The 23,699-nt window shown below is 28.4% G+C and overlaps 1 protein-coding gene across 1 annotated transcript in view; it reads right to left on the reverse strand.

Moving 5' to 3' along the window:
- LOC126857140 (all trans-polyprenyl-diphosphate synthase PDSS1) overlaps window positions 1-23,699 on the reverse strand; it is a 45,956-nt gene that overhangs the window by 21,429 nt on the left and 828 nt on the right. The window lies entirely within an intron of this gene.

The raw sequence follows: 23,699 nt of genomic DNA on the forward strand, positions 1-23,699 counted from the left end.
GCTAGGCACTCTGAAAATATCGCTAACACTTATGGGAGATTTTCCTCAGAGGATATTCTCATTGGTTAGCATCTATAATTGTAGTAAATTCAATTAACGTATACATAATTCAAAAGACAGACACTTTATTGCGGTTATTGGGATAAGTAAAGATATCCGAGAGCTCGTTTATATCAATAATTTAAAATAATAACTTGCGCGCATTGAGTGTCTCATTCAAGCATCTCTGTCGCAAGAATCGCACCTACGGCATTTGACAGATGATAGGAGCTAACTTGTAATAGAGAAAGAAAATATGGAGTACAAAATCATGCACTCTATCAATACACTCTCGTATTGCAATTATATTTGTCCGTTTTATTGTCGAGGAAAGGATGTATATATAATGGAAAGTATACTTTTGTGTGTACAATTTCTTCTGCCAATCTCACGCAGCGATCGTAGAATTCGCGCGTATTGGGAATCGGGTGGAATTAATCGTACATCATCGAATAGTTAGGTCCGGCCTTTCTGTAAGAGGAGAAAGTGAGATTACATGGCTGGACTGTCCGCAAGTTGGATTGTAGCAATGCGATGCTATAAACTTGGTCGGGGATCCTCGCCTGGAGGGAGAAATAGTCGCCTTCTCGACCTCTCTTAGTCGACGTTGTTAAGTTGCCTCGACCTAAACGAGCGTGTGATGAACCGTTGCAAGAGTCGCGATTGAAAAGGTGGCCGGATGTTTGACGCAAGAAACTGCTCATAATTTATTAGCAACTAGGAAGAATGCTTTTTCATTTTTCTTCTTGAGAGGAAAGAGAATGGTGGCAGGAGGATACATTACTTAATTCCAGGACGAACAGATCAATACCCTTTTACATGATCCTTGGCGAACATCGTGTTGTAATAATTTGTATCTCACCTACAAGACTCTTTGGCCGATATTCATAGTCGGTTTTTATATTTAAGAATTATTATAATTAAATATAAAATAATCTTATATTTCTTGTATTTAATTATGACTGTCTTAAGTAATCTTAAAATGTCATAAACCAATCATAGATTCGTATTAGCATCTTAAGACATTACTTAAGATGATCTTGAAATAAGAACTAGGAATACTGGCCTTTATCACATTAAGTTTTTTACTAGTAAATTTTTTTGGCTTTAAATTTAAAACAGAGAAATTATTTAAAAAAAAAAAAAATTAATTTGTAGAAATTATTTTGTAAAAAATTTTCTTTTTATTTTTTACGTTTCAATTAAAATTTTAATTTTTTATCTTAAATTCATTATGCAACAATTAACAGTTTTGTGAGTGACATTTCAGGAATGTCATATAAAACATGTAATATTGTATATACATGTATATCTTTTTTTTAATTACGTATAGAAATTATATATAAAAATTATATATGTACAAAAAAACAGGAAAAAAATTTTCTTTTTATTTTTTACGTTTCAATTAAAATTTTAATTTTTTATCTTAAATTCATTATGCAACAATTAACAGTTTTGTGAGTGACATTTCAGGAATGTCATATAAAACATGTAATATTGTATATACATGTATATCTTTTTTTTTTAATTACGTATAGAAATTATATATAAAAAATTATATATGTACAAAAAAAACAGGAAAAAAATTTTGACATACCATTTTTTTTTGTAGCTTCCAGCCTCTAACTAAAAGTTCAAAACAAAATTTATATATATATATATATATATATATCCATGTTTAAAGATTGCTCAAATTATATTATAGTTTTGATATCACTATTCCAAACTTTTATGTACGTAACCTTTTTTAAAAGCAAACGAAACTTGAGGTTTGAGAAATTGGCCTCTAAAATTGGCTACTCAACAAATATGATAAATATCATTGTAAAGAGATAATATAAATGAAAGAAATTTAGAGATCTAAGAAAACATATAGAATAAAATATTATCCAAAAAAAAAAAAATAAACTCCGCTATTTAAATTATGTAATTCATCAAAGAAAACTTTTCAAACTTCAAGAAATGTCGATCGAGAAGCAATCTCAATTTTTGAGAAATAAGGATACATTAATTTAAGAGATCGGTTTTAGTATATTTCTCTCTCTCTCTCTCTCTCTCTCTCTCTCTTTCTGGATAGTGTTCTAGGCTAATATACCCTTATTTTTATATGCGGTTGAGAAAGCGAGACTTTGCGACCTCTACGAGCGTGTGTATTATTTTCTAGATCTTCTAGAGTTGCTGCCTTGTTGATATATAAATCCCTTCTCTTTAAGAAAGAGGAAGAAACCACTATGTGTCAAGAAACAACTATGTACAATGTCAGCGGGAACCTTAGCTACGGCGATGACGGATAAATGCGGTTGAGAGAGCAAAAACTTGCGAGCGCAGTCGGATTAAGTCCATTAGACATAATATTTCAAAATTGCGTACGGAGCTCGGAATAAAATGAATGATGAAAAAAATTCATTTTACGCCCTAATCCAAGACTGGATAAAAATTTAATCTTAAAAAAAGCGCGCCCCGTACCATATATATTACACAAGCAGCAATCTAAATTTAACGCAAAACGCCTACGTTAACTGTCGCAAACAAGCACCTGTCATTCTTATCGGTTTACGTCAGCGCTCGCGTGCATTATAGGACGTCCCTTGCTGACGAGTCACATGCTGACCACGTCTTTTTTGCCTGTCGCGAAGGTGCAAGGCTGAAGTTCAGGCTGCGTGACGGACAAAACGAGCGCGTGACATAAGAATTCTCGCGCCTGACGGCGCAAGATTTCAGCTTCGATGGTGCGAAGGACGCTTTCACCTTCTTCTTATGATCAAAATATATTTCTTTCACTTCATGCATCCCGAGAGATTTGCATATGTCACATGTGGACGGGGCGCGAGTTATATAATTAGAAAAAAAAAAAAAAAGCGAGTCGTATATCATCGATTATTTTGATATATTGTGAAATGAGGGAGTTGTCGAAATTATAATAACCGTATGTAAATTGTCTTATTATTATTATTATTATTATTATTGCGTGCGAAGATTTGCTCTTGTCTCGAGAAACAGGCGTTTGTCAACGCGCGAAGTGTTGTGTTGTCAAATCTTTAAAGCATTTATAATCGTAACTTTGTTTGCTTACCAAAAAAGGTCGCTTTCACTTCACTATCAGTATATTGAAGGATTCTCTATTTTGGAAAATGTTTTCGCTAACATCCGCCAAAGATATTTTAGGGAGTAAAGAAGCCTTTCTTTAATATTAAATGCATAATTGTGTACGCATTTAAAATAATCCAAACTTATTTCAAAATTAATTATATATTAATCAATGTTAATATTTTATATATATATATATATATATATATATATATATATTATATGTAATTAAATATATAAATATTAATATTTTATATATAAATATTTTATAAATATATATAATATATATATAAATATTTATATATATATTATATATATTTATAAATATATTTATATATATAATTATATATATAATATATATAAATATATAATTATATATATATTATATATAAATATATAATTATATATAATTATATATTTATATATATAAATATATATATTTTATAAATATATTTATAAATATATTTATAAATATATATATATATATATATATATATATATATATATATATAAATATTTTTATATATAATTGAAAATTGTATATATATATATTATAATTTAATTTTTAAAAGAATCTAGGCAATATAAAAGTAGAAGCGTATTAATTTGCAAATCTAGTCTTGAAAAGGAAGTGGGAATTCTTTCCCAAAAGGAATGGAGTTTCCGGGCGGGACAGGCAAAGTCGGTCTATGAATGAAATCGCCCGGTTATTTCTGAAAGAAAGAACGAAGAAGAGCTACGAGAGAAAGAGAGAGAGACACAGTAGCTTCGCCACCGTTCTCGAAGAACGATATCGAATGTCAAGAGACACGGCGGAGTGGAAATATACACTTTCTCCGTGAGCGACCCAGATTCTGGAACCGCTCGCCGCCGCGTTTTATCGATGCTGATGTCCGTTCCACTGGACGCAGGCAACGTGCTCTAATGCGCGAACGCGGAGAAGGAATCAAGGTCGCTCTCTCATGTCTCCGAGGATCTTCCCCACCCCGGAGAGGATTATTCCTTCGTAAGGTGGAATTTTTTTTTTCTTTTTTTTCCTTTTTCATCGTCCTCCCTCGCATCCTCGCATTGAATTATATCAAGTCGCGTGTACTATGTAACGTTTAATTTTTATACGTATTTTAAAGAGTCCATGAGAAAACTGCTTCTTTTTCTTTCTTTTTTTTTTTTTTTTTCGCCCGAGAAGAAAGCCGCAAACGGTATTTCAGAGAAACGTATCACGCGCGACTGAGAAATTTCTTGATTTAATTATCCAATGTTTTTTTTTTTTTTTTCCTCCGTGTGCGGCGTTTAAAACACGACATGGCTAACCATAAATGATACAAAGCGACCAGGAGAAAGAGGCAAAGGCACCATACGTGGCGTACGGTAAAAGTTGCACCGGCACGCAACGCGCACAATATCTTTCTCGTACGTTAATGTATATCAAGAGTTTCTATTTGCTCTTCACCGAGGAACGTCGATTTCGATTTGTGTTAGCGTTAAAATACCGCATATGGCTGCCAAAATATCATAAAACTTGGAATTAGGAAGTGACTTGATGATGCAAAATCCAATGTTTGTCCAAGGCATACAGGATGTTTGGACACTTTCGTGGGAGAAGAATCCTCACTAGGAAGGGAATAAGGATGCGATATACCTGGTGCTTTCAAAGTTACGTTACATCCGATTCGATTATGCAAGTGTCAAGATTGACAATCAATTGTCCGATTTACATCAATGATCTCTTTAATCTTAAAAAAAAAATATATATATCGATTGATACATACATGTATATTTAAATACAATATAAATTGACATTTTTATCAAACTAGTTAGTGTTACATATAATGTTGATAATCCTCAAATGCAGATATCGTTACATTTTACCCGATCATCGCCAAAGCAGGTATCTATTAATATCTCGGATTACCTTGAAAATCATAAGAATACCGAAGGCAATCAACAATGGCAGGAAAAACGGACCTGCAACAAAGTTGGCACCGTCCGAGCGATGGCACGGAATAATCAAGGCCAACACGCATTCCTCGAGAACTTTCCATGGTAGTTTTACCGTGGCCAACAATCGTCATCCACTTTTCCCTCTCGCAATAAACTCGCCGCAAAGTGGCACGAATGAATGGACATACAAACATCTCGAATTAATTAGAATATCGATCGTCTGTTTTTTTTTCTTTTTTCTCTTCTCTCCTCGGAGTTATCGTGAGAAAAAAAGCAGAGATTCCGTATTCATATAATTCCATCGCAGGTATCAGTAAGAATTGACAGTTGAGAATTTTCGTTTCACTACATTTCGATATTTTATCGGTCAGTTTTTTTTTTTTAATTTATATTCAATGTGTGGGCAGAAGAATTAGGGATGTATGTGTCATATGTCAATATGAAAGCATGAAAGTTTCATAGATTGTTCTATTTCTTCTGTATTTGTGCATAAAACTTGAGCACGTTTCTTTTAACGATTCAGAAATTATTTAAGTTTAAAGTTAGTATTGATTCTTTCGGAAAATCACATATTGTAGCACCGAATGAAATTTGACAGGCAAAAAACGATGCCAACAAGATAAAAATTTTCACGTATATTAAAAAAATTTTAATAAATATTTGCGCAAAACTTGATTTAGATTCTCGATTACTCGTTTAAAAATTATTTACTAAAATTAATTATTTGCTACATTAAATATTTACGAAAAATTGTAGAAAAATATATATATATATATATATATATATATATATATATATATATATATATATATCTCTTTTTCTGCAAATTATTCGGTTCTTTTGTTTCTTGCAATTAATTTCAGAGGCTATTCACGATCTAAAGTTTTTGTCATAAATTAGGAAAAATATTAATTACAATTATTTCCTTTTACGAAGAGGTTACAAACCATATTATTTTGTGATACTTTAATTCTTTTTCCGGATTTATTTATTTAATTTTGACAGTTTTTTGCTATAATTAAAATACCCTTAAGGCATTGATGAGATATTCACGCTTTTATTTCAAGAAGAAATATTTTTTTCTCCCAAGAATAATATATCGCAGTATCTAAGATGTTTTCTCTTTTATTTAAATAAATTTTATTGAATCTTTTTACTAACAAAATACAGCTTGCAGGATATAAAACTCAGAGGAAAAATCAATCTACAATTTATAGTATTAAATTAAAACATTAAAACTGTCTCTGGACTTTCGAGCATATTCTGATAAGCTTACTCTATACTGAAGGGATTTTTTTCTCGTTTATAAATAAATAAATAATTAAATACTGTTTTAAATATCGTCAAACTTCCGTTGCATTCTATGCACTTTCTATGCGTTCGCATACATTATAATATGCTGCAGTAGAACTTTACCATTAGATATAAAGTATCTTTAACGTGGGTCTTTTTTATTTGACCTCTTATCGATTAGGAAGGTCTTTGACCATGGACACGTATAGGATCAGGTTTACTATACTAGTCGAATTCATATACTAGGAATGCGTATAAACGGTGGGAAGTCACCAAACAGGTCCGAAGAAAGTTTCTTGTAGATCAAGGAAGGGGGAGTAAAATAAATGGCGAGCGTTTGAGAGGAATCCGACGAGAGTTTCGAGGAGGGTCTTTCTCCTCCTCGGTTCCTTCTCGTGTGAAATTGACTACGCGCGGCTGGATAGTTGATTTTATCAACATTTCTCTATGCAGTGTAAAATGCGAGTTCCTAACAATCTCAATCTCGAGAGGCGCTCGCTCAAGTTCACGAAGAGAAAGATTTCACGGATCTTCATTAAACATTATCTTCTCGCGCTGCCATGTATTTTATATGTATTGATAAGAAAAAAATTAATTAAAAAAAATTAATTAAAAATTAAAAATTAATTAAAAATTAAAAATTAATTAAAAATTCAATTATTAATAATATAATTTATATTATTAATAAAATTAATTAAAATTTAATTATTAATAATATAATTTATATTATTAATAAAATTAATTAAAATTTAATTATTAATAATATAATTTATATTATTAATAAAATTAAATAATTAAGTCTCTAATATTTCATCTTTTTTTAATTATATAATTTTAGAATGGTTAAAATTTACTAAAAACAATGCATAAATTATAATATAAAATATACTATTATTTTGATATTTTATTATTGTATAATTATAAAATAATTTATTAGTTTTATGTCAGATATTATGAATATTTTAATGAGGATTTTTTCAACAATATGTTGTCATTCATATTACATTTGATATTATTTATTATTAATATAATAATTAATATAAATATAATATAATATATATGATTTATTATTAGTTGAATTTTTACTTAAGATACAATACTTGTAGCTAGATTTTAATTGTCCAATGTTATTTCTATTCTGTTTTTCGATAAATTATATGTAAATGTTTTATGGTGCATGTCTTGACAAGTGGATCTAAGATTTTTCGTCATTTCTACTCGTGCTTGAAATAATAGCGCAATTTGTGGGTTAACCGGTAGATATCGTGCAACAAATTATGATATATTTTATGTAATCTTTAACAAGCCAGAACATGCTTTGTGATTTGAATTATTTAACGTTGCGCGTCTGCTCGTCGTTATGAAGTTTAATCGAATTAGTACTTTCACCCGTTTGAACGATAGCTAATTGTTCCGGGTTATTAGGAAAGCGACAATCTTGTAATGACACGAAATGCACGCAAGTATTATATATATTTGAAGAAGCGATTTTGTAGAAATATATACTCACCTATTCTTCTATTAAAAATTAAGAATTCTTAAGTACATAAAATTTACGAATCTGACAGTTCAATAAAAATTTATGAATGAAGCATTCGAGGAAATGTCATTCTCGAGCAACAGGTGATTGGCCTTAGACTCGTTCCTGCGCTTAGTAATAATACAATGATGCGACAAATGTAAGAGATGGATGTGAAACAGTCACTTTGATAAGTCAATGAACACGCATTACTAGACATGATGATGACTCAATCCTTGGCTTATCGAGATCTCGTTCTCATTCACATCTTGAGACGCGTGTCTCGAGTACTTTACGTATTACCGTCCAATCAAAAGAACAATTATATATAAAAGGAGACCGAGGCCGTACGACGAACAATATTGCATGTCTTAAGGCCGTTATATCTCACATAATATAATTATTTAATAAAATTATTTTATTAAATATTTTTAATAAAATTAGATATTTTATTATATTATTGTAAAATTAAATATTTTTAATAAAATTAGATATTAGATATTTTTAATAAAATATTTTATTATATATTAAAAAAATCAATGAGAAATAATTATTTTTGTTCTCGTGTTTAAAGAAAGGTTTTTTTTTTTTTCATTGAACTATGTAATCACCTCTTAAACTTGCATATGGCCGGCTGTTTATCCTAAGAAAAGTTTTCTCATTGATTTTTTTTTTTAATATATAATAAAATATTTTATTAAAAATATCTATCTAATTTTATTAAAATATTTAATTTTATAATAATATAATAAAATATCTAATTTTATTAAAAATATTTAATAAAATAATTTTATTAAATTTTATTTATTTATTTCGTACTAATCATAAAAGTTGAAAATTGAATATTTTAGAGATTCGCATTAAAAAAAATATGCACACGTATACATATATATTTCCTATACATATATTGTACAGAAAAATCGAAAACATTAAAATAATCATTCATCTGCATTTCTAATGATAAATCATGGAGAGAAAGCTAATTTCTGTGTTAGTGATAATCTATTGACAAAAAGAGAAAAATTATACTAAAAATCTTATTTTATATTATTTTATATTATACAAAAATCTTGTTTTTAGAAAAAAAAAGAATCGATTTTTCTTGCAAACACATTCTCAGTTGTTACATCGACGAGAATTTTCACTTTTAACGAACTCGTATCGAGATCCGCGCGAAGGAGGCATCCGCTGCTTGTTCAACAGTTAAAAACAAGTTTGTAGTACGTAATCGCACAACTTTTACTGCGACTCACATTTGGGTATTGAGGGCACCTGCCGTTCCCGTCCCGGAGAAACTGACCGTTCTATCATCGAATGAAAGATCGATATATCATTATCTTGCGCAGCCGTCGCGATATAGACACTCCATCATTCCTTTCCATCATTTCTTATTAATACTTATCGTACCGAATGCTCAATGAATGATCGAATCTCAAAAAACAATATTTCTTAATAATAGGCTCGGGATAAGAACGAGAAAGTGAGAAGCTGACAGATAAGATTTAAGATGCGGGTAACGAATTTATTTATTTATTTACGAGCGCAAATTTATTATTCTTAAATTTGGTTAACTAATGTGCATTAAAAATGTACATTTTGGATCGATTTTTCAATCTTTAGCATGGATATAAATATAAATATATAAAGATTAGATTGGAATTTTAAAACTTGACGTACACAACATTACAGTCTTTTATTATTTATTTTATTAAAATAAATTTTATTTATTTTATAAATTTTATTAAAATAAATTTTATTTATTTTATTAACCATGCCTTGCGGCTTTGGAGAACTTCCAGTTCAACAGTTTTGTAATTGTTATTTTGTTTTGTGTTTATGTATTTTCATAATAACGTAATAACAAAGTAACATCCGGTTATATAATGATACTCCCCTATCTAAAATAAAATAATAAACAATTAATATAATACTAAAAACTGCAATAATAATAAAGATTTGCAGTTAAATTTCAAATTAAAATTAATAATCAAAAAGAAGGATCGTAAAGATTAAGTAAACTTGCCGACTTTCTCTCATTGTTTTTATTTATTTATTTATTTCAAAATACACGGAAGAACCCATTTACATAACAAAGTTAAAAATTAAAAGAAATTTGAGCATACAAAAAAGTAAACAATTACTAAAGTGTGCGTCAGATTGCACGTTTAAAAATTACACATTAAATAGTTTATAAGAAGAATAAATAAAAGAGGGCCCAAGTGCGAACCCTGGGGCACGCCCGATGAGACGTCAAACGTCATTTGACGTAACGTTCCGAAAGCGCACTCTCTGAATTCTGTTATACGAACGCAACAAGGCTAGTACATTCCCGCAAAAGCCAGTAGCCTCTAGTTTGCAAGATAAAATGTTATAATAAACAGAGTCAAATGCCTTTGAGAAATCAGTATGTATGACGTCGACCTGTGCACCAAAAGTCCATCAAGAGCCGCAGATGCATAATTATTAAACACGGAAAGATTAGTCGCAAATGACATGTTTGATTAAATAAGACAATTTAATGATTTTCTCAAAAAATTTAGGCATTTAATATAGACATTTAGTATAGACATCGGTCTGTAATTTTTGACAGCCTCCCTGATTTAAATACAGGAATTATGAAGCTGTCTTTCCAGAGAGTAGGGGAAATTCTCGTTTTTAAAGATGTATAAAAATAATAGACAAATGTTGACAAATAATGACCTGACAATATTTGAAAAATAGAGGTGATATGTCATCCAATCCCAGATCCTCATAAATATCAAGAGAATTTATAACATTAAAGCACGTAACCAAATCCATGTAACATCATTTAAGCGTGAGTAAAAAAATTAATAGAATTCTCCGCAGATAGATCATTATCCCAATCAATCGAGCCAAAAAAATAATTAATGGAATTATAATCGTCATATTAAAAATTACGATGAGAGCATGAAGAGATGGATTTTTAATGTCAAAAGAAAAAGACACGTGCAAGTCGAGAGGTAAAAAAAATTCTGCAGTAGAATACAAGCCAAGATCAAATTTGATGATATACCGATGATATACCGTGTGGCGATGGCGTTTGGACGGCAACTATCCATTTATTTGTACAAATTTCATGTGAGTTTTAGTGAGTCATATTTTTGATTATTAATTTTATTTTGAAATTTCACTGCGATCGCAAATGTAAAATTCCAATCTAATCTTTATCAGTTTCCCATTTCAATATTTTTTATTTGATATACAGCACTTCGTAAATGACTTTAATTTAAAATTTATAGCCTTCTTTTAATTATAAAAAAGAGATAAATATTGTGAGCATAATGTTCCTTGTTGCATAAAGATTTAAGTCCTTTTTTTAAATTTTAAATGACAAATTATATATATAATAAATATATATACAATATATATATATATATATATATATATATATATATATGTATAATATATATAATATATATAATATATATAATATATATAATAAATATACATTTGTATACAAATTAAAGTATAAAAAAGAAATCTTTAATTTAATCTTTGACTATCAATAAACGAGAAGTGTCAGTGTCAATGTCTTATTCATGTTTTTTTGTCGATATAAACAGTAAAATATATAAATAATAAAATTTAAAAAACAACGAAAAATACAAGGGCAAAGCCGCGACTCGTGTCTCATACTTCTTCTCGCAGAGTCTCGTCACAGATTAGAAACAGCTTTGTCACCTTGAAATCGCGTCGCGATTCGATTACAAAATGAGGCAATGTCATACGTCATGTCTCCTCGGTATCTTCGGAACGCCTTAGTACGCGGCTCGTGTGATATCCGTGTGTCCACAAATTTACATTAAAAAAAAAAAAAAAACACGTGCGGAAATACCGCGCACGTATCAAGGGCAAAGGTGAACCGATTCAAGTCACACTTTTCTTCCTCTTCTCTAACGAAAGTCTTGCGTGCTCGCGGGTTCTATTTCGTCACTCTGCCTTAGCAATTCGCGTTAATGAATTTTAATTTCGTCGCGATATGCACGTGTGTATACCATCGACATCAATTAGCAAATTAATTCCCGAAATAATCACAATTCGATTATGCTTAAGGAGAAACTAACGTTACAAATACGTTAACAAAGAAATATATAATAAAGGTATGGTGCATAAAATATACAACGTAATAATATGCAAATCGATCTGAAATCATAAGCACTTGCGACAAGTACTTAAATTAATTATGCATAATCTTCACGAAATTATCGGCGGTGGCTTAATAAAAAGAGAGATAAAGAACGATCGAAAGAGAGAGAGAAAGAGCTAAAAGATTTTGATGAGGCGCTTTGTCTGTCTGTCAGCTTTTACGTAATATTCTCAAAAATTACACATGAACAGTTAGGCAAGGTTGAATAATCAATGATGATTGGCCAAAATATGAACGTGATGTCGTGGATATAACAGGGCAATAAAAAAGATATTTTTAGCCAAGAGTTTCAATTATGAGAGACATTTAAATTAGCTAAACTGATAAATTATTAACGTAATGTAAATTAATATTAGTTTTAATTTTATCTAATGCAGCGATCAATTCATCATATAAAAATAGATTGATAATTTTCGAAATAATTTAATCACATAATGGAGAATTTTTCAGAAATATTATTCCTTTTTTTGGGAATATGTGATTGATAAACAATAATCGCTAGAGTGCCAAAATTTAAATCTGAGTGAAATTTAATTGAACCTATTGTTAGGACTTTTCAAATGTCTTGCATATAAATAAAATTAACGTGAAAATAATATAATTTACATTTTATTCCTAAATCATTGATTTCAATGAATTTATTTTAATATATTAATTTATATCAATATATTAATAATATAAATAATTATTGGTGTATTAAAAAAATTATTGATATATTAATAATATAAATTTATATAAAAAAATAAAATATAAATTGTTTAGTATTTGCAAATTAACATTCTTCATATACAGTGTGTTTGAAAAGAGCGAGAGCAATCAATATCCAACGATTATACTTTATTTATTATCTTCGAATGATTTTCTCTAAATCATCTGTCACTTAAATTTAATTTCCATACATATGTTAAGTATCGTTGTCTATTTATAGTTTTATTAGCATCTAATGTATTTTGATCGTTGATTTTTTTCAGTTTAATGTAATATTATGCTAATATCTTTTTGAATGACAAAAAAAAAAAAAACACACACACACAAACAAACAAACAAACAAACACACACACACACACATACATACATATATATATATATATATATATATATATATATATATATATATATATATACATACTCATAATTATTCGCGTATATTATAAAGTTGTACAACTTGACATTATGCATACTTTTAATTTTTTCACGTAACTAAGTATTAAGAATTAATATGTAGTTGCATTATTACATATTAATATCATGAGAATTCTCACTTATGCTAAAAAACTCACACTATTATTATTACATTTCATCGGAACATGAATTTAAATGCAGGTGTTATATACCAGCGGCTTTGTAAATTATGTCGATGGCTACGCGCTGTACGAATTTAGAGGGTGTTCATTCATGCATGAGGCGTATTAACTGACGCACTTGAAAGCACAAATGAATCACATCGACATCGTTCAGCCATAAGTTGAGTAGTTCCGGGGATCGGGCGTATTGTGTCTAATAGCATATTATATCTAGATATAATTGATAATTAAAAAAAAAAAAAATATTTTTTCTCAATTAACATAATATAAGTTTCCAATTTTAATTTTCTCTCAGATTTATATTAATATTAACATTCGTGTAAAGCATATTAATTTAATAAGCGCCATAACGTGCCATTGATTTTCTGGCTTATGTTCTCGTTTTCACACGTTTCGAATTGTATCAAATATTTTTTCTAACAAAAGAAATAATGCACACGTGCTTTACGTGGGATTTTCGTTTATTGAACTCTATCCGCAATAAGTATAATTAATTGTTTCTCTCGTTCATGAAATACATTTATATTCAACTAATTTCAATAGTTGAGTTTTTAATTAAATGTTGTTGATTAAATTTATTACATCACGATAACTACATTGCTTTCCAATGTAGTAGTTATCTTCGCGGGAGATGTGTTCCTTCATGCATGTCGGCTCTTCAGTAAAATCTCAAGATCGACCTCAAAGCTTATAGTGGCATAATAATACGCCACAGGCAATTACGCTCTCAACGCGACGACATCCTTTCTCTCACATCCTTGCGATAAGGTGCGATTATTAAGTCCATGTTTATTTCTCAAGGATTCATTTAATTCCACGCAGCTGTAATTGTTCTTATTTAATTATTCTTTTTTTACGATAATGAATTTTAAATAATACTATAATTTAATGTGATAAGAGCGCAACACACAATGCGTGCAGGCGCAATTTGTGTTTATGGATCTATGATAGATTCTTTCAACAAATTAAAAACAATTGTTGTGTTTTTAAATAAAAGTTTGTAACATCATGTGTATGTACTTGCGTGTCTATAAAATGTTTTGGATCTCTTGTGTCCGATCAATGAGCAATTTCTAAGATTATTCAGAAATATTAAAATATCAAGGCGATAATAATTTTTAAATGAGATAGGAGGAATTAAAGTTAATTTATACATTTTTTTAAATTTTTTAACTAATCTATAAAACAAATTCCGCGAAAAAAAAAATTCAACAGCCAGGTATTTATATTACATTAAAAATATTTTTGATATAATTATATATATAACTCATTTTTTTGTAATAAAATATCGAAATATAACATGTGTAGCAATCAATTTTATGCTGTGTTATCTATTATCTCTGATAAATCTCTGATTGGATTGATAGAATACCCGAAATAATTGGTTGCAAAATAATAACTTGTTTTAATTATAATAAAAACAAACAAATATAAAAAGAAACTTTGCATAGAATAAAAAGCTATTAATCATGATTAAAAAATTATGTTTTTGAAATTTTTAAATAGTTGATACATACATACACATAATATTTTATTTAATCTCATCATTCAAAATATTTTCGCATAACTTTTGATGTAAAAAAATAAATTAATTAAAAAATAATAAATAGAAAAATTATTTAATTTAACATTAATTGATTCATTTTATCTATCAATATTTTTATCTAATCTGTCAAATTCTTTATCAATCTGTTATTCGTTGTACATGTTTAAAATTTCGTTAATTATTACAACGCTTAATTTATTTGATTTCATAATTATATAGCAAAAAATAATTCTTTCAAACACAAAAAAGAGAATGATCATTTTATCGTGGACTTTGAATACGACCCCAGTTTCTAAATTGCTCTATCACCTTGGAGAACGTTTCGTAATAAAAAAATAAGTATGTTGTTAGAACTGATTATGCTTAATAAGATACTTATGATAGAATATAGGGCTTATTATGAAAGAATTGTAAATTATTAAGTTTTATTGCACTTAATGTGCGTTAGGAAACTTTAACCTCCAAAAAGCATTGCGGAAATTGCGGAAATCAACATCAAAAAACTTTTCACAATTCTAATAAAATTATTTACGCACAGTCACTAACTTTAAGTTTAAAAATGTTTTGGCTATACAATAGTAACAAAAAACTGCCAAAATTAAAAAAAATATATATATATTTCTTACGTTTATACTGTTTGAAAAATCAAATAAATAAATCTAGATTAGAATCTAGATTATAAAAAGAATTAAAGTATCATAAAAAAAATATGATTTTTAATGTCTTCGTAAAAGAAAACAGTTGTAATTAATATTTTTCCTCAATTATGACAAAAACTTTTTCGTGAATACCTCCTGAAATCAATTGCAAAAAAAAAAAAAAAACGAATTTGCAGAAATAAAAGAAAGAGAAAGAGATAATATTTTTCTACAATTTTTAATAAATGTCTTTTAAACGAGTAAGTGGATCTAAATCAAGTTTTGCACAAATATTTATTAGTTTTCTTAATAAATATAAATAAAATTTTTATTTTATTGGCAATATTTTTCCCATGTCGAATTTGTTAATAAGTACAACAATACGCGATTTTCCATAAGAACATATACTAATTTTAAATTTAAATAATTTCCAAACCGTTAAGAGAATTGTGCTCAGATTTCGCACCGATACTCAGAAAAAATACTCAATAGAAGTTTATAAAATTAGTTTATAAAATTTTCATGTTCTTATCAATGTTTTGACATATGACACATATATCCTTAATATTCGAGCTGTCAAGACACGTGAATTCTGCGATGACAATACCATAGACATAATATATGTAAATCGAGTGTTAAAAAGTAAGAGGGTTGTCAAACTTTTTAGACAGAGATAGCATGCTTTGTGTCATTCTATCTTTGTCCTTTTCATCCTCTCTACTTTTCTGTTTCCTAGTTAACAAAGGCTTTTTTAACCTACTATGTGTCGTTAGACAAAGACAGATTTGTGCTCGTACAGCAGCTATCTCTTTCTACTTTTTGACGCGTTCCGATTACGAAAGATGTAGAGACACGCTGTCTATATATTATACCTACGTCTATAGACAATACGAAGTAAGCACAGGTGAAATAAATTAATTAACAGAAGAAGAATAATACAATTGAATATTAGCTTTTAAAAGTAAATTTGTCTAACGTCTTACTTATTCCTTTCAAATTATTAGATAATAACCAATGAGAATAGACCGGATTTAAATGGCATTTTTCGCATTTTGCGGTGCCACGGGAAGTTGGCACCTCATATTTTCAAAATGCAATTTTTTTAGGTTTTTTGCCGGAACTATTTCTAAAACCTATCAGGAACTATAGAACTATTTGGGGTGCAAATAGAACTCTCTATAAAACTTTCGATTTTTGAAAATGCGGTGCTAACTTCACACCGGTTGAGAATAGACGAAATTAAGACACTGATGTAACAATAAAGATTTCACTGGCTCTTGTCAGAGAGATAACCAAGTTATTTAAATTGTTGGAATATATGCATAACATTAATCTCCTAAGCCTAACTTTTTTTTTTTTAAATTCAAATATGGCTCACTTTTCAAAGCAAGTGGTACCGCTGATTGACGCATGACACGAGCACTTTCGTTATTCCGCTCTCGTAAAAGGTGCATGTGTGCAAATACGCACGTGCAGGAATGCATGAATGTATCCATAGAGCGATTATTCTCGTTAACGCAACAAATTACCGCGAAGCGCGTTCAACAGATTAGCATAAAAACTGCCGTGCCTCTTCTTAACACAGAATACCGATAGTTTGTTTTGAACAGGGTTGGGTAGTAACTAGTTAAACAGTTAGTTAAACAGTCAAAGGTTATATTAAAAAGCTAAAAAGTTAATAACTTTCAATTTTATTTATTGATTTTAAACGTGTTAACTTTTAGCTTAAACTAGTTATTTTTATAAATGGATTAATATTAACTTATTAACTTTTTTTATAATAAATCTGTTGGATAGAGAATTAATTTTTGTCTTTAATGAGTTATTAATTTTTTAACTTCATTTTAACTCAGTTGATTTTTGTTTAACTTAATTAATTTTTGGGCCATTAACTTTAAATTTAATTAAAAAAAAAGAAATTAATTTGATTTTCCCAACCCTGATTTTCAGTAAAAAAATTCGCAATCATGGGAAGAATATCGCTAGGGTGATCAAAAGTAATCTCGTAATTAAGACAAAGCATATAAATAAAATGCGTATCTTTTGTTGCTTTCCCCCAAACACGCACTTTCCTGATATTGGCTAAAACACCCATAAGATCTCTATAATTGGAGAAACTTTCAAGGATTCATCGATTCGAGCATTAAAAATTTTTCTAAGACCAATTATATCCGCCGATATTCTCTATGTATGCTTGGAAACGTTCTTGCTTCATGACATTTACTTCATTACCTAACGTCTTTATCTGCATTAATCCCGCGCGTAGCGTACTTATTCTGCATGCATAAGTACCGCTGCTTCTCCTTGATCATGCCGTCGTACAGTTTGCATACTTATCGCACAGTCCGAGAAAGATTTTTGGCGCACAAATGTCAAAACTGATGAAATGTCAAAACGTAGGCGCGCGCGAGTGAAATGCGTAATTTTTTCCTGTTCGCGAGGTAAGTCCCCCCCGGCTATTCTTATTCCGATCCGCAATATCCGATTCAGATTTAAGATTCGTTTTATCCCTGACGCTGTTAATATATAGAGTGGTTCCCCTAATTGTACTCATCAATTGTCTCGTGTATTGAGAATATAAAAGAGAAGAAAATGTTGTATGAGTATAATTGCGTGGTAACAATCAGTAGAGGAAAAATAATAATGAAATCTATTTTTGCATTGCGTATGTCATTAATTCCAAGAATAAATAGAAAACGTGAGATGAAAATAGAGTATCTATAATGTTTTGCTTGAGCAAAAGAAATACTGCATACTGATCATTAAAATATATTAAGCAAAGTGCAAAGTAAAAAGTATTATATTGCAAGCGTTTTATGTAACTTTTTTATTACAATTCAAAAAATATTCTCATAATCTTAAAAGAAATTCTAAATTTGTAAATAACAAAACAAAAAGGCTCTAAAATTTATATCAATACAAGCGTAAAAAAATGTCCAGACATACAAAATGCAAAAAAAGGCCGAAACGTTCATTAGAACAAATTTTTATTTTCAAATTTTGATATGCCGACTTACTGCATTTAGCTCTTATTAACCTATTTTTTATCTTTGTATGCTCTTGAAATCTTTGTATAAGAGTTTCTAACGAGTCTCTGAATAAGTTGGATGATAAAAAAGACATAGAAAAAGGGAAAAAAATATATAAACCAAATGTATATGAAATAAATAAAATAAAATTATAAATATTATAATAGGTTAAATTTAATTTCGTCGACACATCAAAAATTTGAAATAGAAATCTTCTTTAATAAACGTTTCGGTTTCTTATTTGAACTATTTTTGTATGTCTGGAGTTCGTGTCTCCCTCTGATCTCATCTCTCGTCCTGCTGGAGATAAAATTAGAATTTTTGTCTGTTAATTTGTTGAAGATAATGATTTACTGCATTTGGCTCTTATAATTAGCCCATTTTTATCCTTGTATTGATTTATCTATAATATATTCATCTCTTAAAATAAATCTCTTAAAATCTTTAAGAGTTTTTAACAAGCCTCTGAATAAATTATATGGAAAGAGGACAGAAAAAGAAAATATATATATATATATATATATATATATATATATATATAATAAATAAAATAAAATTATAAATATTTTAATAGGTTAAATTAAATTTAAAATAAATAAAATAAATAAAATAAAATAAAATAAATAAAATAAATAAAATAAATAAAATAAATAAAATAAATAAAATAAATAAAATAAATAAAATAAATAAAATAAATAAAATAAAATAAAATAAATAAAATAAAATGTAAAATAAATAAAATAAATAAAATAAATAAATTAAATTAAATTTTGCCTGTATAAATTGATAAAACGCAAATCGTAAAATCGCAAACGCAAAATTACATATTTTGCAAGGAGAATAATTATAATTATTGGAAAAAATTGATTACTTTTGAAAAGCGCGCAATTTTTTAGTGTAAAAAAAAAAAAAAGAAAAACATTGAGTTGTTCTTTTCAGTGTTACAACAGGATATCGATAAAAATTCAAGATACGGTTAGTGAAATTTTTTTCGTTTACTTTCACCTTTGCATGTACGATGTTGCAACTCGAAAAAAATTTATTGTAAATATTTTATGTCGTAATTAGAAAGCTTTAATCACAGTGTTGTCAGTAATTTTTGATCGTGTGATTTTGTAACGAACATGTAATGTGCACGTATCCAAGAACAATATAACAAATTTATGGTAATACTAAGAAAGGGGAACGTGTGAATTATGTCTCTACCAAAATATGTACAAAAGTGATTCTGCCAATCTGCATTGCGTATCTATATTTCCGGCATTCAATCGTAGAAAAAAGAGAAAAAGAATTGTACAAATAAATTAATTTCATTTATTGTAATTTATTCAAAAAATTTGTATAATTAGATATGATTTTTGGATTTGAAAAGGAGCTTTGATGATTCCTAAATCTTGTAAAATTTGGATTTTAATTCTTGAAATAAAGACAAACTTCTCTTCCTAAATTATGTATTTGCGATCGCCGTTGGAGTGTCGTAACATAGGTGTTACACTTTGATGTAAAAAAATTAATTAATATTGCCAACGCAACATACATTATCATTTCATTTATGGATTCGCTTCAAGGAAGCAATAGCGATTAATATCGTAGCAATAAATTGTGATTTACGAGATTGCATTAGCTGTAAAGTGTTGCAAAGCAAACAAGTTAAAGGAATGTATGCTCAATGGTTTATTTACTCAATCTCTTCTTCAAACGATATCACAATAAAATTTTTATTGCAATTGGTACTAATAATTACTTGATTAGTAGATAAATTATTGTGAATAATTTATTGCAAGAATTGTAATTGAAAGCCACAGGTTCTGAGGAATAAAAATTACTAAACTTTATATTATCCTGACAATCACTTTCAATCACTTTGCAAAAATATAATTAATGAAATAATAAGGAAAAATTAATTTTTGTGCACAATTATATTTCGTTTGTTGCGTGCATAAATTTAAATTCTATTTTAATAATTTTACTTAATTAATTCTTGACAATCGTCACTTTATAAAATAAAATCATATAGTTAGTTCGATCTTTATAAATTGTCAAAATATGAATAAATTATAAAAAAAAATAAAAAAAAAACAAATTCGGATAAACGCTATCAAATCAAGAAGATCAGATAAACCATATCAAGTAACAATCTAATAAAAATAAAAATCAAATATGCAATAATCAAATGTTTTTCAGAAAGCTCGGGAAATTAATGTGTGCAGTATTAAAAATATGAATTTCAAATATGAGATTCTTTGTGCCTATTTTTTAGAAGAAGCTTAAACGAAAAATAGGAAAAAAATATCAAGATCAGTAGCTGATCCACACAGGAATTTAACTTAGTTCCTGAACTGACGCACGGCTCAAACTTATACTTTGATGCATTTTCATAAATGCATCACATACATTGTTTGCGATTTTAAAGTAGATTTAAAATAGTTTCGAGAAAATCCATCATTTTAAAACTATTTCAGAATCAATGGACAATATATATGATGCACTTATAAAAATGTAAACAACAAGCAATATTGTTATCGCAAAAGTTGGATATATTGACAGTTTAAGAGCTCAACAGAAGTGTAAGTAAAATTCATTATAAAAAATATCAATTTACTTTCAAAGGTTAAACAAAATCGTATGTAATAATTATAATAATATATAATATTGTTTTTTCAAATTTATATTAATGTGTCTTATTACGTATCTTAAAAGCACGTAAATCATGTATTTTTTGACAATTTATCACGTGTTAAAAAAATTAATAAATATATAATGTCAATTTTATTCATTGTAAATGAATTTGTTCCGGATTGATTTGACAGCACAGCATGTGCAAAATTGCTTTTTTTTTGCATGAATATTTTATTACATATACACATTTTCCCTCTAAAATAATATTCATAAATAACATGTAAGCTTTCAAAATTTTAAAATTTTATTAATTTTATAATATTAAATAATAATTAATATACATAAAATCTCTTTATTCTTATTTTATATGATGCAATCATATAAAATACAATGTGCATTAATTAAAAACTTAAATCTCTTTTTAATTAATCGATAATTGCTATAATTTATGCAGTCCATATTCAAGACAAGCTAAAAGACAGAACGAAACAAGTGAGTATTAAAAAAATTAATATCAATGAACTATTGGAATTAATAACAGAAAAATTTTAATAAATAAATATTATAATATAAATATTATAAATATTAATATTATAATAAAATAATATAAATATAAAATATTATAAATATAAATATTATAATATAAATATATGTATAATTACAGTCCTGATCGTGAAAATTCTTGCGTTTTGGCAATTAAGATCCAATGCACATATATATATATATATATCAGACGCGTTTTCAAAAATCTACATATGTGAATAATGTGGAAATGATGAGAAGTTTCCATTTCTGCGATTTTCGCTTTCGATCGGAAAGTGTCGCTTCCACGGGAGAAGTAAAAGTCACGGAATATCTCGCGGTAAAAACAGGTGTGGAGACGCGCACTATAGCTGGTCAAGCCGAGAAAGTCAAGAGCGCGGTGCCGGCATGCTCCAAGAAGTATCTCTCGCAAAGCCTGTTAGCCTACTTACACTAAGTTCGAAATTCGTCGCGGCGAGCGACCGATCGACGTCGTCGATTTAATAATTGACCGAGCGTCGTCGTATATCGACGACATCATTGTTGCGAAAAAAAGCACGTATGTCCCGTTGCACGAAACGACGTGTTGGATCGCTCGGTGACTCGGTTTATACGAGCGTCTTGCATCATACGCATTAGTTCCGACTGCGTATTGACGATTTTGTGCGAATTATTGTGACGGAATTTCAAAACCATCACGCTTCTTCTCCATGACACTTTCGATCCGAGAAAGTCGCGATTTCGCACGTACGCCGTGGCTCGAAAATTGCAATCGCAGTTTCACGGGAACGTATCGAGTGATTCGCAATATGTTAAAGATTAAGATTTTCTTATTTAATTTACTAATAACTAATCTTCACATTTTCATGAGAAAATCCTTCCATCTCAAATCTGACTGAAATTAAAGAATTTACATATATGAATTAAACTTCATATAAAATTCATTAAAATTGATATTAATAAAGTTAACGATAAGTTAACTAGTAATTAGAAATTTCAATCAATACAGATCCGTTGGAGCATTATACATGTTTGTTAATCCCCGAAACGTAAAAACTAAAACGATGATTATTATGGAATAAAAAAAGCGAATGATGTCATTATGTGTTGTTACTAATTTTTTAAAATTATATATATTTTTATATTAAAATAGAGTCTGCTTAAAACTAAATAAAAAATCAACTTTGTCTTGTTTGTCTATTAGTTGCATGTGTTTGATGTGTATTAAGCTCTTTCCATTAACAAAAAAATATATATATATATATAATTTATAAATATATATTAACAAAATGATGCAAGGATCGAAGCTATTTTTCCATATGTAAGCTATATAATATTAATTAAAGAAAATCTGAATATAAATGTTTCATCTTTGAATATGGAAAAGTTTCGAAAAAGAACATTAAAGTAAAAATAAAATATATTTGCAATATAAATAAAATATATTTGAAATATCTATTTTATACGATTCATATTTCTGTTATTTTTCCGTTTTTCTAGAATTTTTTAAATATTATTTTTCTCACTATTTATGCCTTTTCTTACTTTGTTTCATAAATTTAACAATTTTAAAAAAATTAAATTTTTGTTGAATTTCGTTAATTATATGTGTATTCATTTCATTGTTCTCAAGAATATTTTTAACGCATAAATAAATCTCTAATATGAAAAATATAAAACTCGAACATCTCATCGAATAATATACCATATGCAGGTAGAGTGCATTTAAACGCTAACACGCGCATGCGTATGGGAGACAACGTGAATGCGCTTATGCAGTCAATGCAATCTCTAAAAACAATGCAAAAATTCTATCCAGTCTACGTCTAAATCCTTTATTACGAGAGTATTAAATTACGTATGAATTATTACAATCATGCGCGTCTGATTTATTTAAATTCTTGCATATTCGCAAAAGAACTGTCACTCATTTGACAGCGTGTGAAACGTCACTAGCAGACGTCATATAGATCGTCTGCTAGAACTGACACACG

The sequence above is a fragment of the Cataglyphis hispanica genome, chromosome 20 (assembly GCF_021464435.1).
Source record: "Cataglyphis hispanica isolate Lineage 1 chromosome 20, ULB_Chis1_1.0, whole genome shotgun sequence".
Lineage (NCBI taxonomy): Eukaryota > Metazoa > Arthropoda > Insecta > Hymenoptera > Formicidae > Cataglyphis > Cataglyphis hispanica.